The following is a 13,995-nucleotide window of genomic DNA, read 5'->3' as shown; positions in this document are numbered from 1 at the left end:
GTGTAAAGCGGGTGCAAACCACCACCATTCATATTTACAAACGACCCTGTTCTGATTTAAGTGACTGTGTCCCCTGAGGTGGTTTACTTCAGTGGAGAAATATGCTTTGGACTTCTTTTCACTCCCCTGCCTGGACCAGGGTTACTCATGCTGGCTGAGGGTGCAGACTCGCAGACACAGGCAGACATAAGTGGGAGGATGAACGACCACCCAGCCTGCTGCCTCTCCTCCAGAAATTATCACCCGCCCCACAGCTGAGCTCTGTGTGAAGCAGGTCCTGAACCACTGCAGCTTACGATCAGTTTGTTTTAACATGTCAGGTTGCAAGCTTCGGGGGTACAGGAGCTGCTTCACGTGCAGTTCAGCTGCCCCGTCTCAGCAGGGCAGCCTCCAGGGGAAGGGGAAAGTGGGAAGGGAAGCACAGAGACCTTACACCTATAGGACTCTACCTGTGTGGACGGGTTAACTTCCTTTGCCTGCTTTTGTAAAATACTGCACGGTTTACCCACGGCAGGATCTGCCCTGTGCACATATTACCTATCTGCTATAAACCCGCTGGGTAGTCCCCTCCTTTGTCTGTTGCACAGAACTGCGGTTCCTCCCAATTTGGCATTTGGAAAAATCTGGTCACCCAAATAACACAGAAGGTGAAAGCAAGGAAGGAAGAAATAAGGACGACTGCATTTATTCCATGTGGATAGATTACTTGTTCTTTTCCTGAGAAGCAACTGTGGATGTTTTCTTAGTAAAAAAAACCCCAAAAAACAAAAAACCAAAAACCTCTGGCTAACTACCAGCTTCAGCTACACCAGCTATAACCAGCTGTATGCGTGTAGCTAGTGATCCCCTCCACGGGGCAGGACACATTCCAGTTACTTGGCTCTTTGGGATTAACTGTCCCTTCCATCAAGTTGGCTTGGACTAATGTTGCTGTTGATCATGTAATGCAAATATTCCCGAGAAAGACATTTAGGCTATTGATTACAAAGCATATGCATTTCAACAACCATTACATAACAAAATTTAAGCCCCTAGATGTGGCACACATTTGTTATAACGGATAGAAACTGTTTGCTGATCACAGCCAGATATGTAAATGTGCATCCTTTACACTACGTGATCTTGAATATCTAGCGTACCAAGATGAAAGTGATCATTTATGTCACTTGGGGGAACGAGCTCTGCCAGAACGTGGGAGGATGTACAATATCTAACATCCTACCCAACACGTAACGGCTGAGAACAGCACGCAAGGACGAGAATTTACACTGCTTCTGCCTGGGAAACATGCTGCCTGAGAAGCAGAAAGGCCTGGATTTACCCCCACCTCGTTTTAGGTGTCTAAACAAAGTATCCGTGTCAGGAGCACAATTGTCCTGGGTGCCTACTCAGACAGAGATACAGTTTCGATTTTAGGAGGGATAAATTGCTTTCTGCGGGCACCTCCCTGACTCTTGACTGCAGAGGAAGACTAGGTACGCTCCTCACCTGGGACGAGTCCGGCTGCAGTCGGGGAGGTGGCAGGGCAGAAACACTGCCTGCAGGGAAGATACTGCTAGTTGTTTGGGGCCACTCCTAAGGAGGGGAAGGGGGAACCCTAAATGATTAGCTCAGGAATCCCCTGGTGAGGGGGGACATCCAGAGCCAGCAGAAATCAGCATATACAGGAGATCCTGTTATCTCTGGCCCAGAGGTGCGTTCGGGGAGGGAGATGCCAGGCCGTGCTGGGACAGCCGCCGGGAGATGAGAACCTCCTGTGATGTCAGCCCCAAAGCTACTCTGATTTACGCTAGGATCAAAATAGCCCTCGGAGGTTTTATGCTAGTGAAAGGTCAGCCAGACTAGGAGATCGGGAACATCTAAAGGAACAGGAGGCATAGCAGCTTCTCTCCCTACGTGCTGGACTTCTGCTCTAAAAATGGGCTTTTGAACTATTTCTTGGGACAACTGTGTGCCCCTGCTGCCCAGGAACAGGTTTATGTCTGAATGCTGTCACCATTAGTATCAGTATTGGATAGTTTTCAGGAGCCCCAGGCTTAGGCCAGGACTGTACTGTGCTAACAGAGAATTTAAAATACAGTCCTGTCCCAAGTCCCCTGCCTCCAAAGAGTTTGTTCTGAGTTCGTCCCCTGTTTATGCTTTCTGCGAAGACTGGTCAGGTTCCCATCTCAAAGTCCATAGAGTGACACCAGCACAGAGACTCCTCTATTCTAGCTGAGCTTAATCCAGGTGAGCTGCACAGATGTGAAGTTTCAGTGCAACTTCTTGATGCAAACATGTCCAAACGAAAAGCCAGCTTTTACTTTCCCAGCAGTCCCGCCTTTCACCGGTGGCGGGGGAATACCCTGGAGGTGCAAACTCATCCCGCTGACCACAGAAAGCAGCAGCCAACAAGGAGGGAGAGGGAAGGGGGACCGGCTTCAGAGAGGACCTGGAAAAGCTCCAGTTATTGCAAAGCCACTTCTATGCTCAAGAATAGGGTTGGGTGAGTCAGTAAACCTGGAATGACCAGCTGTGCCAGAGTGACAAAGGGCATTTTCCTGGCCATCAGCCTCGAGCCTGTGGTGTGGGCCAGCTGCATGTCAAGGCAGCAGAGGTAGAAACGTGCATCGCTACAAACACATGCACAAAGCCAGGCCTCAGGAGATTTTCAGTGGCTTTGGAGGTCTGAGGTTCTCTGGCTGTGTTGACTTAACTGGCAGAACTCACAGTCCTATTATATGACCTGCACTCACCCCTGCTCCTTCTTCCAAGCACCAGGCTTTGGAGTTCAGAAATAGGAAGTCACGCTTCTGTAACGTGCTTTACCACCTGGCCAGCCACCACGGTCAATGCACCGTTTTTAAAGGAGTCAGGTCTGGAAAAAATGATTGTGTTAAAAAGGTGGCTGGCCCACCGTGGACTTGTAGCCATAACATGGATAACTAGCAGTAGCTGCATGCCTCCTCCTCTTCTCTCTCACCCTGTGACTCCATGTGCACTCTCCCAGTAACTGCACTGACTTGTGTAGTTCAGCCAGGCCCGGTGCTTGGTCTAATAAGTCCCTATAAATACTTATGCCACCACAGCTGAAAATGTGGCATGTTGCAGCAGCTGGGGGCAGGCACAAACAACGGCGAGGTGGCAGGGACAGAAATACCACATAGAGGCTCAGGGCAAACCTCCCTCTTTCAGAGCCTGGTTATTCCCTGTTACTTTGGCAGAGGAAGCACCGGGACCAGAGACATGAGCCATTTAACTACCGCCTAAGATCAAAATGGAGAGTGCCTTTGGAATACTGGCAACTATTAAGTGACGCCTGGGGCAGCGGGAGACACAGAAGAGCATTTTGTTTTGCACAGCCCTGTGAGAAAAGGGAGCAACCTTCCTCAAGGGCTGGGAGACAGGTTCAAAGATTTGCCTCATAGTCTGTGCAACCAGTGAGATGCCTGCTTGTGAAGGATCAAACTCCAGGAGCACGTTACTGGGCAACCGCCAGCAGCTGCTCTGGGGACAGGAACACGAGAGAGATGGGAAGGATCCCTTGGATCATTGAGTCTGGTCCTCGGTCACTGTAGGCAGCTACGTCATACAGGCTCTTTAGAAACTAATTATACTTAATACTGAATGTCGTTAACGTTTGTTTGATTCCATCTCCGTCTGTGGGAAGACTGTTCTTCACGCCTCTGGTGGATAGGAACTTCCCTCTACTGTCAGGACTCGGTCTGCTGATGGCCAGTTTGCACTCGCATATTTTTGTGTCAAATTGTCTTTCAGGTTGAACAGTTCAGCTTTTTCCCTTGTGTTTCCCCTAGGTGTTTATGGAAAGAAATCATAGGCCATCTCACCCTTTGCTTTGTTGAAATATTTCCAGTGTTTTGTAGGATAGGCTGTCCATTCCCTATATTCCCTATATTCCAGTTTGAGCTTTTGTTTTTTTAATGTAGCTAACTGGAATTGAATACAATACTCCAGATGAAGTTTCTCCTGTGCCTTTTTGCAAGGCTATTAGCATAATTTCTGTCTCTTTGGAAATATCTTAACTGTACATCCCAAGACTGTATTTGTCTTTTCTGTAGTTGAATTACACTGGCGGTTCACAATCATCCTGTGGTTATCTTAATCTTAAGATTCACCTTCTCAGTCATTTCAAGCCCTACTTGCTACAGAAAATGTTATTAGTTTCCAAATGTATGCTTTTGTACTACTGCATTTCACTCTATTTGTATAACTTCAGCACGCAGGGATCTCCCCTTATGATATCCATAACTTCTTGAGTACTGGCAACACACTCCAGCTTTCTGCTAATGATGGATTTCATCACACATCAGTCAGATTTCACAACACTCCCTTTTTTGCGTCTAAGTTGTCAGTCAACTATATTAACAGTCCTAAGACTTGTCTTTGTGGACCTCCCTCATTTCAGCATGGTATCTTTCCAACATTACTTGTCTTCTTCCCTTCAGGCAGTTCTTTATCCCTTTACAATTTGCGTACTAATCTCCATCCTTTCCAGTTTGTCTTTTAATTACCTAAGCGGCACTGAATCAAATGCTTTACTGAAGTCCAGTAAGTGAGATCTACCATGTTTCCTTTGCCAAAGAGATTGGGTTGTCACATCTCAGAAAGGTAATTGCTTAGTTTAGCATGATCCGGTTTTGAAAGACCTATCTTGCAGCTATCCTATTTTCTACCTATTTATTATATGTAATTTGTAATTATTCATTCCTCTAAATTTGTTCCAAAGGTTTCAACATGCAGTTGTTGGATATCTGGTGAGGATGTGTTCCATGCACTTTCATGCTTTTTTTCAGGTAAATCAGACGTGGGATTTTTGTGTGACAGATCTAAATAATTCACTATGCCTACTTGTGCTTTCATCAGTTTTTAACATGGTCTGTTTTTAACTCTTAATTTATCAGGTAGGTGAGTGCTTGCCCCTGAAGGTGTACGCAAGATTCCTTGACCTTATACAGGACCTACCATGCAGGCTTTATGTGTTTTTGTATATTTTATAAGTTTAACTCTCAGGTTGTGCTCTGTGTGAATGCTTTATGCCTTCAGGCTCTGGGGGGAATGGGCTGTAAAATTTACAGGGAGCTGCTTGGCTGACTGTAGAATATAAAAGTAGTGTTTGAAAGGGGAGAGCAAAAGAGACAGGGTAAATAGAATATTTCTGCTTGGAGTCACTCTGGTTCTTTGACAGCTGCAGTGCTGTAGTAGCAACTCAGTACCAGGAGAAAACAGGAATTTGTTCTCCTGAGAGATACGCTCTCCCTGCCAAGCTGGCAGTAGCTATGGGTGAAGTCTCAACAGTGAAGCTCAGCCTTTGGTGGACTTTCAGCATCCCCCGCGCTAGATGGGGAAGGCTGAGGATGCTGGGCAGGCTGTGGAGGAGGCTGGAGGGAAGGAAGAAGCAGCAACTTCAGAGCATATTCTCTAATAGCAATAACAGCATGCTATTTTTGACCTATTCATAATATCCATGGGCTGCTACTGAATCTCTGCATGCATCTGTATCCTCCTTTTCAGCTTACCCAGATTCTGCTCTTTCCCTTATTCCTCCAGTTCTTACGTCAAAATGACCCCCCTTTTCACCAGCAAATGAGCGACGGACCAGTGACCTTCGCCTCGAGGTTTTTTCCTTCTCCTTTCTGCCATTTCTTTTCTTGTTTTGGGAACTCTTGTCATTTTGAGCTACGGTAGTGCTCTTCACAGTGATCTCCACGAGATCTCCAAACATCTCTTCTTTATTTTGTAGTTAGTGAGATGCTGGATGGCAGTGAACATACGTATCCCTTAGGATTTGCACATTGCAAGGGCGGAATCCATCAGGTGAGAAAAAGAACAAGGAATTGTATAATGCTCAGTTTTCCAGCATAGCAAAGAAAAAGTTTCTTTCAGTCCTCAAGCTGTTTGCCACAGCCATTTTGAGGATCGCTTCCACTGCTTGCTCTGAATTAAAGGAGACTGTGGAGACGGTAAGTTCATTTCTAGCATTCATTCTGCATCAAGTCTCCCTGGTTCATGGATCTAACATCTGGTGGTATCTCTGTAGGTTAGTTGATCCACTGTATTTCATCCACCATGGGGGGAGAGGTTTCTTCAGATTAAGCAGTTAACAACCATCATGGGGCATGGCCCAAGATAAAAGTTAGAGGGGATGCTGATGAGCCCAGCCTAGTGATTGTGTTTGCACATTTGCAACCCATCCTCGCGTTGGAGGGTGTGTTCCCCAGTCATGTGAGGAAACAGTAAAGAAAATACCTATTTGCAAAGGTGAAGGGGAGGTCAGCAAGATGAGCATTGCAATTATTTGCTAGAATGGAGCCTCCCAATGTTCTCTAGAGACAAATATAGACACTAATTTGGGAAGCTGGGAAAAGATAGCCATGACTCTGTGGATTTAGAAATATACTAAAACACTTTGTGCCTCTTAAACTCCATTTCAAATTCCTGGAAACAGGCTAAAATTTCACTGCTGCAGATATTTATGGGACTGCTAAGGAGCAATAATTCATGTTTTGAAGAGTGCTGCCTACTTGCACTTGAGATACTACTGTCATATACCCAGTCCAATCCACTTCTCTCACTGCCAGGTACATAAGGCAAACATCTGTCATCACCAACCATTTCTATCCCGGGCCAGTCCCTTTAAGGTGTTTCAGTTGCTGAGTTGTGATGTTGCTGCTTAACTCATTATTGTGTTTCCTAGCCTTCCTTGGGGTCACTGTCTCTTTTTTCTTTGTCATGCTGAAACAAGGCTTTTTTAAGGACCTGGTTATCTGGCACTCTCAAAACACGGCCAAGGTCAATCCGTCTTCTCCACTGTACTGTTTGTACAGCTGTGGGTAATCATGCGGGCTCTGAAATCTCAGCATTCCTTATGCTCTCCGACTGCTTTATGACCACTGTCCCCTGCAGGCATCCACACTGAAAACACTTTGACTTTGCGGGGATAGACATGTTCTTCCAAGACTTTAACTTGTACAGGTGTATGTGTAATGTATTTTTAATAAGGATGGCTCAAAAGAGCTTACAGAGAAGCTTAGCGTTGATGCTGATGACTTCCATATGGGATGTATTCTTGTCATGGAAACAGAGGAAGGATTCCACCCATTTTGATTTCATATCATTAGACCAGTGAATAGAGATGTGCATGTCATATACAGGTATCCTAAGAAGCCCCCCCTGCCTCAAGCTCCCTCTGTGCTGTGTTATTACCATTTCATAGCCCACAGGAAAATTAGAAACCATTAATAAAGGCTTTAACATTAAAAAGGCATTAAGGTTAGTGTCTGATTATTACAGTTTTCTAAACAAATATTGATTCTCTGGGATTTGCTGATATAAACAGATTTGACTGGGGGACAGAGAAATAAAAACTTCATGTTGACAAGTAAAGATGGGGTTGCAAATGCACATATCAAACTTTTATTAGTTTGCTGTCCTGCGTCTTTGCACTATGACAGAACTATAAAATGTTCAGTCAGTAATGAACGTATTTTCACGATGATTTCAGTTTTTCGGGCTGGAGCTGGCCACGCAGTACAGCAGACAGGGAAGCAGGGCCAAGATTTTGGAGACACATGGCAAAGTAACAAGACTATGACCAGGTCACAGCATTGGCGTGTAGCTTCAGCACAGAGGTTTTCCATCTTACTGTCCTCCGCATCTTCAAGGTTATAACACGTGACATGAAATGACGTTCTTAGACTAGTATCTCTTGACAGAGTCCTCTCCAGCTCATTGTTGATGGACAAGGTCTGGAAAACTACTGTCCATTATCTGCTTGTTTTCACATTCTCTGTCCTGATGCAACCCTGTATGCAAAGAGAATTCACCCTTCCATGAGACCCAGCATAAATGTCCTGGGTTTTTTGTCTGGATCCAACACATCTTTGCATTTCTCCAGAGTATGAGAAAGCTCATGAGCTCTCTATGGCACAGAGGTAGTAGGTAAAATGTGTTGGTGCGACACCAAGACATTGTTCCTAGAACGGACAGAGTTCACTCTGTTTCTAGACTTCTCAGAGCATCTGGGTATAAAAAGGCAGAACTAACTCTGTATTAGCATTTAAACAAGGAAGTGAAACCTGGCCAGCGCTGGTCTACCTGGAGCAGTAGAAACCTGGGTGAAAGTAGCAGGTCGGTCTGGGAAGGTATAAAGCTGTGTGGGATGGTAGATGAAAGACCACCAACACACTTGGGAGTGGAGAGGCATGCACACAAAGACTTCTTCAACACACACTCCTTCCCTGTAAAATTTCTCCTGGCCTCAATGGGAATAAATCATCTAGAAGAAGTCCAATGCAAATAGCTGGTGCAAATGTAACTATTTTTTACATCAAGGCAACCAGATTTACTGTAGTGTAAATAGCTCACATAACTGATCCCCCAATCTAATTAAAAGCAATAGGTGGCTCTTCAGCTCTGCGCTGGGGAAGGGGTCTACCAAGTGGAGTGGTACCTACAGAGAGAAACACAGTCTGACAGCTCAAAGAGGGCTCTTGAAACCTGCAGTACCAGCAGAGTGCAAGCTCGGGGATACTCGTTAATCTCCATTTTTTTCCCATAATCACAAACATAGCTACTACACATGCATCAGCCTCTAATGTTAGTGTTGCAGAAGCCAGAGGGTTTTGCGCTGAAGTGTGTAGGAGGGATGGGTATTTAGTTTGTTTCTTTATCCCGCAGAACAAGGGAAGCTCCTTGCTGGGGTTTGGAGTCTGTCATTGGGAGTGGCTAATATGAGGTGTGCACGATAACTTATGGGAGAAGGTTCCCCTAACCTGTCATTTCTTGTGTGGGTGTGTTTTGCCCTGAAGCAACCCTAACTGCTTTTTAACAGAACTTTTTGGTGGGAATTGTTAGGAAAGCGTTTCTCTGTTACAACTATCTGAGCCTTGCTGTGTTTTTTTGGCCCTGCCTATACCGCAGCATAAAATATTCTGTACACTGGGAATTCTCAAGACCTGATAGTCATCTCAATGGTATCCAATTTAAACAGAATTACTCCTGATTTACACAGGCATGGATGAGTATTTTCCATAATTAATGTGGTATTTTGTCTCTCTCAGATGTAGACACCAACATCATTCTGGGACTCCTTTATACAGAAGGTTAAGTGCAGATGCATCAGCTTAACTCTTTTGCTAACAGTCATTCCCTCAAACCTGTGGCGTTAAGGACCAAGAAGGTGAGGAGAACATGTATGCGGCACTGCTTAACCAGGGGGTACTGAAGGCCATAGGTACTGAAGAGTGTCTGAGGCTCGTCAAGATTGGTAAGGTTCAGATCAGAGACCTCAGTGCGTTTACAAAAATTATGCAAATTCTACTGTTATGCGATTTGATGTACCGTTTTTGAAGAGCACCGTACCTTCAGGCTCCCTTGCTTAAGTGACTTCAGTTTTGTGACTCCCATAGCTAAAGGCAAGTATTTCTCTTTTTTGTTTGTGTTTGCAGCTCTTATTCCATCAGCATCTTTTCCTAAATTACACCAAACCTTAAATCAAGCCTGTACCTCTGTGTTCTGCCATGATGTTAGGAAAGCTCAGAGTTTCATCAAGGCGACAGTTCCCCTGCCTAACTCTGGCAGCAAGAAATGTAAAGGATGGTATCAATTAGATGTAACTTGCAAGGGGAGCCAGGCACAGAGAGGGGCATGGCAGAGATGGAGGAGAAAGGTTAGTCTCTGCACTTCAGTTTTACTGCGAGAAGGGTGTTGGTGTTGATGTAGATGCAGAATAAAGATATTCTCACCTTGAATTCCTCCACAGCAATTCTTTCATGTGGTTGCCTCAGTAAAATGAAATCTTTACGAAACAGTCAGCACACCCACCCAGACATAAGCCAGGCACTAACTGTTCATATTTAGAAACAAACTTTCCCCATGGGTACATTATTCATAGCCGGTCACTTGCCAGTTTTCCCTTGGAAGATATAAACTAAACACTAGGAAAAAAGGCAATGCACCGATGGGTGTCTTTTTCCTTCAGCCGGATGTTGCAGCAAACTGGTAGGTTCTTTCTGTCCTTCTCTTTCACACTTACTCATTTACAAGTCAGCTAAATCTACCTGCATTCCCAAAATCTCCCCGCCGACCCTCTCAAATGCTGCACCATAGTGCCATAACACTTGACAAGATCTTGCCACTTCGAAGAGAAGTCCTGAATTCGACAGACTGAAAAACATTTGGAGTTTTCAAACATTATTCCAGGAAAAGAGGAAATTATCCTCTTGATTCACAACTGCCAAAAGACTACGGGCATCTCTGTTGCCTGAGAAACATAACAGGTTGTTGTTATAACAACTAGAGACCAGCTGACCTCCCATTTCCTTTCGTCAACCAGCTGCAAAACTCCTCGATCATGTAACAGTCTCAAATTGAACATCTGACCCCAGTTTATGCAATTCCCCCGTGACAGTTTCGTAAGCTTTTTGTCACTTCACTTCACTCAATTGTTTGTGGAAAGCACTCACAGTTATATTGCTTAATGCGAACATTTCAGTATGACAGACAGCCTTATGCTTAAGCCCTCCATCTCCACAGCAACCTCACAACCTTGCTCTAAGAGTGCACAGTGTCAGAAGATAAAAAGAAAACAAAAGGAAAAGCAGACATACTTCTATCTCGTTCCATAGTGTTATTGCTTTTGCAGCGACTTGAACAGACATTCCCAAGTCGGATATTTAAACACGGGAGGGCATCACAAAGATAGCATTTCTTCCTAAAGGTATAGAGCAATGCAGTGTCCATAAAGCGAGGCTCGTGACCTCTGCAGGTAAACTTGGAACGCTAGATTTTAAACCCTTTCTGAAGAGCTACGTTAAAATGACTGAGGGCATAAAGACAGGGTGGTTTCACAGCTCTGCCAAAGCACTGAGGCCTTGCCTCTGTACAGCTCCCTTACTTGAAGCTGTAGGTGTTGAAGCAGCTTCATGAGCGCGGTCTTTGCGTTGCACCTGTCACCACTCCTATTTGGCTGTGTCTGCTTTTACACAGTATTTAGCTGAGTTGCTATCAGACTCAGGCTTTTCCAGAGAAGGAAAGATTCATTCTCCACTTCCCTGAGCATCATTTCAAGGTGGTCTTTGCTAACAGCTCCACATCAGAGCAAAGGCTTCACTTATGAACACTGTATACATCCTTATTAATGGAAATCCTTGCCCAGAGCAGCAGACCTCGGGAATAAAATGAATGAAGAAATTCCTGCCTCCTACAGCTGTTGTTTTCAGTTGGTTTGCCCATGCAGAAAGGCACAGATGATATTTGGTCCACCTGCTCGTGCTCCCTCACAACCACGAGCCTTAAAAAACATTTTTTTCCATATGAAAGCTGAGTTACTGACCTCGTCCTAGCGTCTGGAGCACAGCCATATGCAATCCGTATGCAGTATATCAAGGTGACCTTAAGTCTCTGAGAAAACCCTGTTTGTTTGTTGTTGGTTTGTTCGTTTTTTTTGCCCAACCCTAAACCATTGCACCTCCTTTCTGTTACCATTTACTCCCCTAAAACGTTGCTATTTTTCCTTCACATATAGTGATATGTGTAGATGCCATTCTCTTCAGGCATAAAGGAAACAGAACTAGGAAGGGAGGGGGAAAAGTGAAAATATCAGATAGAGGAAAGGAAAAGATATTGCCAAAACAGCCTGTTCCCAAAGTGGTGTAACACTACTGCATTTAAAGGGATTGTCTCAGAAAAGCTTTTCTAACTCATGAAAACATCTCAACGATGTCAAGCAAGCTATCAGGTATCTCCGGGCATATGCAGAGTGTCACTGAGCCTAATAGAAATCAGTGGAAGATCAAACCTCCACTGTCCACGTCCAGCTGAAAGTTCTCCACTGCTGGGAAACATTTCAATGCTGGCGTCCCTTCACTCTCTCGCGACGTGAACATAACCAAAACCGTTTTGTTTTCTGTCTGAATAGCTACAGGGAACAGAGAAATATCGTATTAAAAAAAAAAAGAGGAGGAGGGGGAAGAGAAAGTATTTGTTTCCGAAGTAGCACTGTACACCTTCCAAAACAAAAGGCCGTGCTTAAATGAGTGCAGCGATAACACGGACACAAATTATTTCACGTTCTCGTTGTTGCTACGTAGAATGCAGAACGCTCCTCTGCAGCTGGTAGCGCAGCAATCAAAACTGTTGCATAACTCAGTATGTAGCTCAGGCCTGAAGAAGTTCTACCAGGACCCTCTTTGTGGGGACGCTCTTTGTACTCTCTTTTTTAAATGTGATTAACATCTGTTTACTTAGATTAGAAAACTGGAGAGAGTTTTATGCTATGTTTCTGCATAATTCTGAACACTGCATGACAGAATCATTTGTTCCAGATATTTGGAAACACTAGGTTTTGGCAACTTCTGCTTTGCTGCCTAAAGACTGTTTAAAAGTGTTATATCAAAGCTTTTCTTGCGTACTATCTGGACTAGGTAACTTACTGTCCTTCTGATGTTGTAATTTGTTGTCCTGCTGACTCTGCTGACAGATTCACCCGGTATTTAGGTTTGCTCATAGCTACATTTTTAATTTGTTAAACATAAAAGGCCTGAGACAGGGTTGATTTTCCTACTTTGTGAGAGGTCCTGAAGGCTGGGCTCTGCTGAAGGTTGGACTCTGCAGCGTTTGCATCTCGTGGCTAGGATTCTCTGGTTTCTAAGAAGGTGCAAGTTCCACCCAAAACTTTTCCCATAGTCAGGATGTTTATAATCATTCCTGGAGGCTCTTTCCCTCTGTCAAATCAGATTGACCAATTGACCAACAGATTAAAAAATTATTAAGGGTGGGGAGGAAGGACAGACACACACACGCACACCCACACACAAAGGCAGTGAGTACTCCGCCTTTGTGTTCATACGGTCTTCGTTTCCTTGGGAATCCAGATACTAAAACGGGCAACCGCTGCGAACAAGAAATGAAATCTAACTACAAAAGCCACAAGGCTGATGACTTGCAAGCAACACGTTAATTTAACCTTTTAGCTTGGCGATTTGCAACACGCATTCCCTTCTTTAAACACGGTATAGGATGCATCAGGATGCATGTGTAGGAAAGCCAGACAGGAATAATTCAGTGGTGCAAGCAGAGTTTCTGTAGCCCATCACTGTAAGAACTGAAGTGTTATCAAGTACCCTCTATGCAGGGGGGCATTTACAGTGTGCATTTATAGGCTCGATCCCATATGCTTCCCACAAACACTCACGCTAGTCCCCTAGCAGAGAAAACGCTGTTTGTACTGAGTCTGGCAAAATAGAGGTTGCAAATAACCTAGGTGCAGAAACTTGTACCAAAGTATGGCCAGAACAACAATTCTGGTGTCACCCCTTAGGGACAGTTCAGTGACCATGAGATACAGGCAGGAGTCTCACAGTCCCCTCACACTCTCTTCTCGTGGCCCTCAAGCCCCGGACCGCTATTCTGCTGCGGCCGCTGCTCCCCCAAGGGCAGCAGCTACATCTGCTGCATCTCAGATTTCTTTTCCACATCTCAGGTGGCTGCACTGTGTTATCAGATCTTTCGGTCATACAGTGAATGTCTCCACTTCGCAGCTCACGTCTCACTGTCAGGCACTCTCCTCTCTGGCCTCCTTCACCTGATCCACCTCTCTTGCTGGAGGCCGCGGAGGCCTGTCCCAGCTGGGCGTTAAGCAGAGCAACGCAGCGCTACGTGCTTTAGTACGGCTCACTGGGCAGGAAGGCAGCTCCTTGGCACGGCTGTGGGATGCCAGGGCAGCAAGGAGCGGGAAGGCAGGGAGAGGGTCCGGGAAGAAAGGGAGCAGCTCAGACACGGCGTGTGGAAAACCAAGGGGCCGAGGGCAGCCCAGGGCCACTGCCCGCACCCAGCCAGGGTATCTCCTCCTGGGGAAGGGTCTCAGCTTTGGGGTCTCGCTGCACCCACGCCTCCCGCTACGGCTGGCACGGCAGCGCGTTTCGGTCCCTAGCGTCCGGCGGGTGGGCCCTTCCTCCTTGGTTTCCTCGGGGGTCACCAGCCGCCTCACGTCTCATT

This window comes from Struthio camelus, chromosome 3 (genome assembly GCF_040807025.1).
Source record: "Struthio camelus isolate bStrCam1 chromosome 3, bStrCam1.hap1, whole genome shotgun sequence".
Lineage (NCBI taxonomy): Eukaryota > Metazoa > Chordata > Aves > Struthioniformes > Struthionidae > Struthio > Struthio camelus.
The sequence above is the reverse complement of the archived record's forward strand: the minus strand, read 5'-3'. Positions refer to the sequence as shown.